Source organism: Helianthus annuus, chromosome 3, assembly GCF_002127325.2.
Source record: "Helianthus annuus cultivar XRQ/B chromosome 3, HanXRQr2.0-SUNRISE, whole genome shotgun sequence".
Lineage (NCBI taxonomy): Eukaryota > Viridiplantae > Streptophyta > Magnoliopsida > Asterales > Asteraceae > Helianthus > Helianthus annuus.
In genome coordinates this window covers 91808686-91819009 of record NC_035435.2, presented here as the reverse complement: position 1 = coordinate 91819009, position 10324 = coordinate 91808686, and the positions used below count along the sequence as shown (strand labels likewise).

General features: G+C 37.1%; 1 long non-coding RNA gene across 1 annotated transcript; it reads right to left on the bottom strand.

Moving 5' to 3' along the window:
* Positions 1-1697: 1697 nt before the first annotated feature.
* On the bottom strand, positions 1698-4136 carry LOC110927774. The gene is made up of 3 exons (XR_002585889.2): positions 3479-4136; positions 2575-2631; positions 1698-1869 (listed from the first exon to the last, which is right to left on the bottom strand). It is a non-coding gene; the product is annotated as an uncharacterized LOC110927774 (long non-coding RNA).
* Positions 4137-10324: the final 6188 nt, after the last annotated feature.

Here is a 10324-nt window from a genome sequence, read left to right as displayed (position 1 = left end):
ATCAAAGTCACACATATGTATTGGAAATAGGTCTGCCTTACACACAATAGATTCAATACGGATAGGACAATCTTTATATACGTGAGTGATTACGGACGAATTTTCCATGGGAGTGGAAATGGTTAAAGTATGCTTTAAGGGAGCTGGTCTTATCGGAAGGTACTTAGTAAACGAGTGGGATACTAAAGAATGGGTCGCTCCTGTATCGAATAACACATAGATACTACGTTCACCAAGCTGAAGGGTTCCAGATACAGTACCTGGGGCATTAGCAGCGTTAGTAGCAGAAAGTGCGAAAACTCTTCCTCCAACATTGGGTGGTGCAACATTTGGTCGGTTATTCTTCTTAGTGTCTTTCTTAGTACACTCCTTGATCATATGTCCAGTTTGGCCACATCTAAAGCATGCTCCTGTACCTCGGTGGCATACACCCTGATGTCTCTTACCACAAGTATTGCATAGAGGATATGTAATCTGATTCGGGTTTACATGCTGATTCAGTGGTTGAGCTCTAATAGGTTCTACATACAACTGAATCTGGTTTTGAGCGGGCCTCGGGTTTTGCGGTCTAGGTTGCCATGGACGTGCCTGATTTCCAGAGTTTTGATTTCCTTGCACTTTGCGGTCTTGATGTTTTGGCGTACTGGATGATTGGCCGATTGACTGCTTAAATTGCCCTTCTCTGTTTCTCTTCTTATTATCCACAGTTCGAGATAAGAATTCTTTCCTCTCGAACTCAAATGTTTTGATTGCATCTGCAACTTCGGTGATATCCTTAAATTTCATGTACATGATCGACTTCCGAATTCGATCATTGACTGCCCACTTGCATTTCTCTGCCTGGGCTTCTGCTGATCCTGCAACTTCTCCTACAATACTAGCCAACCTTGAAAATCGAGTAATGAATTCAGAGGCTGGTTGCCGAATCACTGCATACTCCCTGATATAAGCTTCTTTATCAGCGGTAGAAAAATACTTGTCGTAAAAGATGGTACGAAAGTCGACCCATGAAAGATTAGCGTCGAAATCATCCCCTCCTTTGACTTGCTTATATCCTTCCCACCAAGTTTGTGCATCATCTTCAAGTTTGTAGGTAGCCAATCTAACTTTGTATTGCTCTGGAACTCCAAGAACTCCGAAGATCTTTTCAACATGAGCTATCCAGTTTCTTGCTTCGATTGGATTAGTAGCGTGACTAAAGGACTTCGGCTTTTGTTTTTGGAATTTAGCGATCCATATGTCTATACTATAAGTAGTATGGTTCGTGGTATTCTCACGAGTTTCTCCACCAGAGATTGGATTCGTGTTAGTACGTTCTGATTGACGAGTTTGTTGAATAACGGCCTCAGCTGTTTGAGCAACAAGGTTTGGAAGCAACCCAGCAACAGCCTGGTTGATAGCATTAATTACGGTTGGATCAACTGGAGTCTCGTTCGAAGAAGTGTTGTTACGTACATGGTTAGTGCGAGTAGTCCTACGGGGCTGACGACGAGGAGGCATCTATAAGAATAGACGTAGGAATTAGAAAAAAAAATATATAAAAGACCAAGTTGAATCCTATCCTAAATATCTACCCATTCCTCACAGGTTTCTAATTACTATCTTTAAGTTTTCTACAGGAAAGAGCCTTTGCTCTGATACCATAGCTGTAACACCCCAACCCGGAAGGGCTGACGTGTCACAATAACATTGGTATCATAAACAAAAGTCATAATTCCATTTATTTATTTGACAAGGATACAACCACACGACAACTAAACTTAAAATTAATATCCAAGCGAACACATTCGACTTGATTAACTAACATCTTCAGATTTAGTCCTACGCTTTATTCTTCTCTCTTTAACCCGCCCGAAGTAACCTGTGAACCTGTACATACAAAAGTTTACGGAATGAGCCAAATGCTCAGTACGGAATAATAGGCTCAAATAACAAATAATGCTTTATATGAAATGTTATCCGAATGGGACTTTATGTTAAAATGATACGATGTAAGTAACGAAATTTCATAATTTAAATCATACGGATGTACCCATGAGCCAAACTTAAAACGTGACAATACACAGGTAGCTACTCCTGCATAATTATCACACGAGATGGCGAGTTGGCATACCCGGTATCCACCTCCTTAACTTAAATCCTAGGATCGATCCATACGCCTCCTAGTAGCTTTGTACCATACTTGTACCTAGGGACGCCGTGAACTGATCTCTCCGTCACGGATGGAGCACATGATGTCGATGCCACAACAACATGCCCGTGGGACACTCCACGAGAAGCGACACTCAGGGTATCAGAGTAAAAATGGTCTTATTCACATAACTTATCAAAAATATTTTATCATAACAAGACGTAACATATATTGGAACATGCGATAATGAGTACAACTAAACATAATACTATCGCATGACATGAAAGCGGAATCCAATGTCATGATTAGAGTAAGAATTCAACGGACTGTCAAATGAATCGATAATCAAAGACGTACGTGAGGAGTGTTAAAAGATATATTAATTTAATGGGTTTATAACAATTTGAATATCAAGCAATAAGGAGTGGGATAAGGATCCGTACCTTTAATGTTTCAAAGCAAAATCACTTTGTTCACGAGCGATTGTTTGCAAGATTTACCTACGAGTTGTACTAACCTTTAGAAATATATAATTGTTAGTGGATTTAAAGTGCATTAGTATTTTATGTTTGGTTCTTTGAGCTCATATAAAATACTTACTGTATTACTACGTAAAACTTTCATGTTGAATTTGTAATGCTTTTAAAATATTGAACTTGATGATACTTTTATACTATCTATGTCATGTCTTAACAATTGTTTTGATACTTACGTGATTTATTTAAAATATAGCCTAAAATTCTCCAAATAACCATTATATATATATATATATATATATATATAAAATTCTGAACTAAACTGATGTTAGTTTTAAACAACAGTAATATGTTACCAAATAGTTATGTCCTTGGTGTATTTCATAATGATATCAAAATTATAAGTTGCTGGCCGGTTTAAATTTTAAAGATTAATCTTCTTTTAATTTTTTTTTCAAAAGTAAACCATAACTTTATAGATAAGTCTTCCTAATTTTATGAAATTTAAATTGATTTTTAATAAACAAAATACCTAAAGTTTATCTTTCGAAAATATATATCATCAGTAGGTTTTACAAAATTTCAAAACATGATTAAGGTAGATGTCTATTATATAACTTGTTAAAGAAAATAGCAAATAAAATCAGTTCGATAGATAATGAATATGATTTACTACTTATAATATTAATTCAATAATTAAATTAAAATAGTAAAAGAACCAGGTACTAAATTAGTATAATAGAAACTCATCTTCCTCCTTTTATAAAAGAAACACTGGTTACTATTCTTTTTCAACTTCTCCGATTATAGTCTATTGATTAGCTTGAGTATGTATGTTCTCATATAAAAGTGTATGGGGTTAAGTTTTTACCTTCTGTTTGAGAAGATCGGGATAACGAGAGGTTGCCGGAAAAGTCGGTTACGGTGGTTCAAAGGTGGAGGGGAGGTGATGTTGATCATGGGTATTGGTTTCATCCAACAGGGTTGATATACAGTCACCGGCGTTGCTAATAATTCAACGGAAAATGAACAGGTTGATAGGGAATGATCGGTTACTTTGTGACGTCGATCACGGTGGAGTTCTATTAAGCGAATCGACAGAAGCTTTGTCGAATTTATATTTTGAGGTGTGATCTTGATAGGGATACAACATGACTTCTTTATACTCCACTTTTCTTGGTTACAAAGGTAGAGAGGGACAGATGGAAAATTCTAGGATGGGACACCCTTTGAAGTTTTAACGGTTCACCACGTTGATTTTCTAATTTACCTACACGTTCTCTTCCTTGATTTGTGGATTTTTGTTGCTTATACTGGTTTTCTTTCTTTTCTTCTTTTAGTAATTTTCCTTCTGTCCTTGTCCTATACACATATTTGTCTTGAGATTTTGAGTTTATGACACATACTAACCTCTTATATCACACTACACAAATTTTATTTCATGATTTTTATTTTAGTTGATTACTTTGTAAAACTTTATATTATAAATATTTACTTTACTTATACTTTGTTTTAATAAAAAAACCACTAATACGAGGAAACTAGGTAACATTTGTTTATTTGATCTTACGTTTAATTATGTAGTAATTTTTATTTCTTTATTTTTATTTTTATGGGTATTACAGAGACACCCGGATTTTGGGGTCTTACATGTTGGTATCAGAGCTATAGTTCGAGAGATTCGGGCATCCCCTAATGCCTGGACTTGAACTGAGAATGGGATCAAAGCTAGAAATGCCAATACGGGTAGCCGCATGCCAAGAGGTACTCTTTACTGTATTGAAGTTTGTATAGATTTTTTTTTCATTGAATGCTTAATGACATTTGGTGATTGGTTGGAGGTTAATGCCTTATACGTTGATGTAACAAAAAAAATTGTTTTTTTTACTGAGCGCTTTAATGTATAATTTGTTAGATGGACTGTTAGTGCCTCATACTCGAGGTGGGATGGAACTAATGTTTTTATTAATCACAGAATGTGCTAGATGGAATGCTAATATCTTTACGCTTAGAAGTATGTTAGGATGTTTTTTTTTCCTTTGAATGCTTAAAGACATGATGTGCTACGTAGAATGCAGTGCTTTCATGCTTTGAAGTATGCATTGTTGTTTCTCATTGAGTGTTTAATTGTATGATATGGTAGATTGAATGTTAATGCCCTTGTGTTTTAGAGGTAGGATGGGATAGGATGTCTACCTTACATGGTTAATTTCCAAATTCATAGGATAGAATGTTAATGTCTTTGTGCTTAAGCTACGGTAGGATGTTTTTCTTGTGTGTATAGGTGCATTACGTGGATGGCAAAACACTCGTGTGACCGTGATGGGAAATGTTTAGAACGTCTGCGGTGACACGGACGTCCGATAGCACTTGATCAACGTTGTTGGCGGTCTATTGTCACTTCTCATGTTCTGGACGATGGCCTGTAATGAATCATGCGAATGTTTTGCCTTGGGTGGGTTGTTAGTCACAGGTTGGTGTTGGCGTTATGCTTCTACACAAGGTTTCTTGCTACATGCTTCCGGTAATTCAGATGTTTGTGTGTATATATGTGGTTGTTGTTGGATTATGTGTAGTTTACATGGCCATGTGGCAACGCTCGAATAGCTTGAATTTGTATTAGCATGATCTTTGTTGTGGTATAACGGTCATTATCGACCAATTTATGTGAATAGACTGGTATAGACATAGTTTGTGATTTCTCTGTGCTTATGGTCTGGATGGCGCTTTGCGCATGTATGAATGTTTATGATGATGTTATGCGCCCGGTTACTTTAATGTAACCTATGGAAATTGTGAAGATGTGCTTAGCCTGGGTAGGGTGTCTAGTACGATGATTGGTACGCCCACGTAAATTGTGTTTGAGTGTGTAGGTGATGGGTGGTGATAGCCACAAAACAAAATTAATGTGTTAACTAGGTTTGGAGTTTTCGTGTATGACGTAAGAAGTGGGTAGTTGGGTTACCATAAAGCAAGCATTTTATGCTTTGCTATTTTGAATGTTATGATGTTTTTTTTTTCTAGCAATATTAGTCTTGTGTAGGATGTGTCGTGTTTGTGCTTGATAGAATACCCTTATTTTTTTATATACTTTTCGCGATGAATGATATGGGAGTATGACACAATGTGTTCCGACGCCTTTCTGGATGAGTGGCGATGTGCCTTTGTGTGACGTTTGCATGCACTAATTGAGCTACAGGATGCGAAGTCTGTAGGGGAGGTTACAAAAATTGATATGGGACATATTTTTGCTGGCACGGTGGTCAGCCAGGCAACTATGACGAAACGATAGCGATGAGCGATGCTAAAGAATTTAGCATAAAGTAATGATGTGAGGTGGCGATTTTCAAGAAGACCTTTTCGTAGAGGATTTGATTGACATATCTTCTTGGGACTTAGAAAATTAGCAATGCTTGTGTTGGAATGAGGTGACAGACGAATGTGATATGCTAGGAAGTTGTGCTTTAGTAGTTTACTAAGAAATGAGAACGATCGACAGATTTCATATTCGTACGCGACGGCGATGATATGATGGTAGTTATGGTGCCTATGTTAAAGGTTGTGCATAAGCTACTAGAGGTCATCAATTGAGATAAAAGTGGTGTCTACACGGATAGATGTACGAGAAGTGTATGAGAAGTTAAGAACAAACGCCATAGTCATCAGTAGAGTTGAATAGATTATCCTTGCAGACAATACGGAAGAGTGTGCATGAATTTTGAGAATCATTAAGGGTCGATGATCATAGTATCAGTTTAGAACGACGTGTATCCATCCACCTTCCAGGTGTGATGTGTAGTAACAAAACAAAATAATGTTTTGATTTAGGAGTGGCATTGGACTTGCGATAGATGGTGGACGTTTGGATAACAGGCCCTTAGGGAGGCTATTTGAGAGACGATGATGGACATGTAAAAGAGGTAAGGATGATACAAGGCTTGACCCTATGGAAAATGTTAATGATGATGATATCGGCGATGACGTTGGTGATGATAGATGCAATGACAAAGACGGTTGTTTCTTTCAATGGGACCTTCATGTTAGGGTCAACGAGTTGAGATACAAATTGGGAGACATGGAAGCCTCACGAGTATGGATTCGAACGATATGTTGCTTAAAAAAATGTTTTAATAAATAATGTGAGCTGCGAGGTTGAAAGCAAGCGGTGGAGGGTGTTCCTTTGACTACCGCATATGGTACTTTAAGCAAGGATAAAGTTCAGTGCGGTGATGTTTTATAGTGAGTGGGTGTCACATAGAAACACAATCGTGTAGGGGTGAGGTTGTAGACATGTATGGTCTTTGACTAGCGGGATTCGAGGACGAATCCTCTTTTAAGAGGGGTAGACTTGTAACATCCCAAATTTTTCTTACCCAACTTTATTTTGTGAGAAATTACCGAATCTAGTTTGCGAGCACGAGACAAAGCATGGTTTTAAATTTTAATCACAACGAATTTATTTTGGTGAAAATTGAGGGGGCACTATGTAATTTATAAAACAATAACATATCACTTTATGGAATGTTGATTTATGGAAGAACTCAAGGGACTTTACTGTAAATTCTCAATTGATATAACCATTTGACTTTCATCACGTAAAAATCGAGAGGATCTCATCATCTTCGCGAAACCCTACTGCGCCGCAACCACCAACCAAAACGTGCATCCTTCACCTCGTTTAACATGATCAAGCACGAACCTTGATTCCTTCGTGACTTCCGATTAATCTCAAGAGGCATGTATTGTTCCGGTAGCGGTAGCAGAAACAAGATTGATCAGGTTAGTTCGTATGCTTTGATCTCATTTAGCATAAGTCGTTGTATAAGAGTTCTTGGGGTCGGGTTGTCGGATGAAAACAGAACCATGTTTAGACGCGTTAGATCACGATACCGGGGTTTCGAAGGCTGCCATCTAAATGTTGTTGAAGCTTGGTTGGTGTTGTTCTCAAACTACAATCCGAGTACATAAAAAAATAATAATAAAAAAAACTCGAAGTCTTGTCCAGTTGTTGGGTTCGGGATGAACGAAAGTGTTTGTCGGAATCGCGACCGGTACATGGTAGGGTCACGGCTTGGGTGGTTAAAAGAAATCCGATTGGGTTTACATGTTGATGGCTATCCTTAGTTAATCACGAACGTGAAGCCTTGTTACGTGATGGAACCGAACCGTGAATACTGTGTAGTTGCGTTATGCCGTGGCTTATTTGTTAGGGTGATAATGAAGGGTTGTAACGACATGAAGAGTATTAATGATGGTGGAGGGAAACGAAGGGGATGATGGTATGCATGGAGGTGACAATGGTGTACGGAGGTGATGGTGAGGGTGTCGGTGGCGTGGTTACGACGATGACGTACGACAGTGTGCGGTTCATTAAGATGGTGCGTGATGGTGTGTGTGTGTTTTGTTGTGTGATTAGAACGATGAAGAGCGTGTGATGAAGTGTGGGTAGAGGTGATGGCGTTGGTGATTGATGATGGTGTTGACAGTAGCATGGATATGGGAAATCATGTTTTGGAATGGGTTTCATCGAGAGGCCAATGATGATGATGAGGTTGAGCTGGTTGCATAAAAAAAACAAACTGATGGTTTTGGATGAGTGTGTGCACATGTTTGGGATTTAAAAAAAATAATAAAATATATAAAGATGATGTATGGACTACGAGTGTGTATGAATTTTCTACAAATTGATTTAGACTAAGGTTCAAAGCATGGGGTGTGGTTGAATGCATGAAGGTGGCGCAATAGCATGGGAAACAGTGAGTGTTTGAAATGGTTATGCATGTGTACATGCTTGAAAGTAAGGATGATGCATGGGGATTCATGGTAGGTGACGTATGAAGAGAATTTGGTCATGGTGACATTGGTGTGAGGATTGATGTTTTGCATGGTTATGTATCCTAGGGGGGATGGTGATGCAAATTGTAGGAACAAGGTGGTAATCCTAATTGTTTGACTAAAATATGTATTGTAGACACATGGGGTGGTGATGATGAAATACTTTCGGGCGAGTTTGCATGGGTGTATTCGGTTCAGGTTTAAGGGGTCGCGGTGATTCGTACTTGATGTTGTACATGTTATGGATTTGCATGGAGATCTCGTATGAGGGCGCAATTGAAGATGGTTAGCTCATAGATTTGGAAGCTTTGCAACCGGTGAGTTCTTGAGCCCACTCTTTTAAATGCTTTTAAATTTTTCGGGCTAATGTGCATGCTAAACTCGTACGGTTATTTTCATGAAGGAAGTTGTGAAGTTCTTTTTACATATTTATAAAATTCATTTTTTTTACTCATATGCTTTTTAAGCATGAATTGTGAGTAGGGTTATATGTTTTTATATACCTATTCGTGTAAAGGCAATTATTGATCAGAATAATATATATACTCATATTTATATATGTTTACATATATATAAGTATAAGTTTATATAGATATATTGTTATATAAATACTCGAGTTTATGAGGGAATATATATATTTATGAGGTGTGTAGGTATGAAGGTAGATGTATGATGGTTGAAGCATATATATACATATGTATGTGTTTAAGTGTAAGTTCATGATGCCTTTTATTTAATGTCTTAAAGTCTAAGGGCTTATAGGCATGTTGTATGTATTAAATTGTTGATGAACTTCTAAGATGTTTGTATAGTTACTTTGAATCTACATATTAACTATACATGAGGATTATTTGCTTGCTCAATTTATGTGCTAGTATGTGATGTGTTGGGTCATGCCACAGCCAGGTCGAACAGAGGAAGTCCCCTAACAGTTTATCTGTCCTTGGGGCAAGAGGAAGTCCCCTAGCAGTTTATCTGCCCTTGGGGTAAGATGAGAAGAAAAATTCCTTTATCCCCTACTTTGTGTTTGGGATTTAAGGTGAGGAGATCTGTGTTGTGTGCTTGACTCATTAAAAGATGAATTTTAAATTTTGAGGATAAAATAAATATATTTATTTATTTCGATGATGAAGATGTTTTACAGGTTTTTATTTGTTAAATTATAAACTTGAACTCACTCAGCGTAGCTGACTTTTGCATGCACGTTAGTTTGATTTCAGGTTAGACATATGAGCGCAAGACCACTTGGATGTTGCACGAAGCTACCCGGCATTGACATTGGCATCCCTAGTTGAAGACGCCGCTTTAATAAATCTTTAACATTGAAGTTTTGTATTTTTTGTTTGGATGCTTCCTATGTTTTGGTAATTTGACTTAAACGTTTTCCGCTGCGTAGTTTTTTTTTATGAAGGAAATTATAATAATTAAAATTTTCAAGTGTTTGGATTATTTATGCAATGATGTCCCAACTGTGAGACACCCGGATTTTGGGGTCTTACAATACAGAAATACGAAATACAGAAATACGTTATATCTTGTTCATACATATAGATGCACATGTGCATTTCTAATATTTGTAATGTAAAAAGTATTGTATTACTGATGGTAGTGTAAATGAAAGTGTAATTTTCTACTACTGGAAATGTATTATGGAATTTGTCAAAGAAATGATGCATATGCACATGTGCATCCAAAATTGCTGCTCGAAAAAGAAAAATTTAGAAACTAAAAGTAGCGATTTTTCTATAAAAAATAATAAAAAACTTTTGTGAGGTTTTTAGATATTTTTGGTTTTGTTCACATTGGTTTTTGTGGTTCTTGCAATAAAGGGTGGTTCCTAACCGATCCTTATCCTATATATATATATATATATATATATATA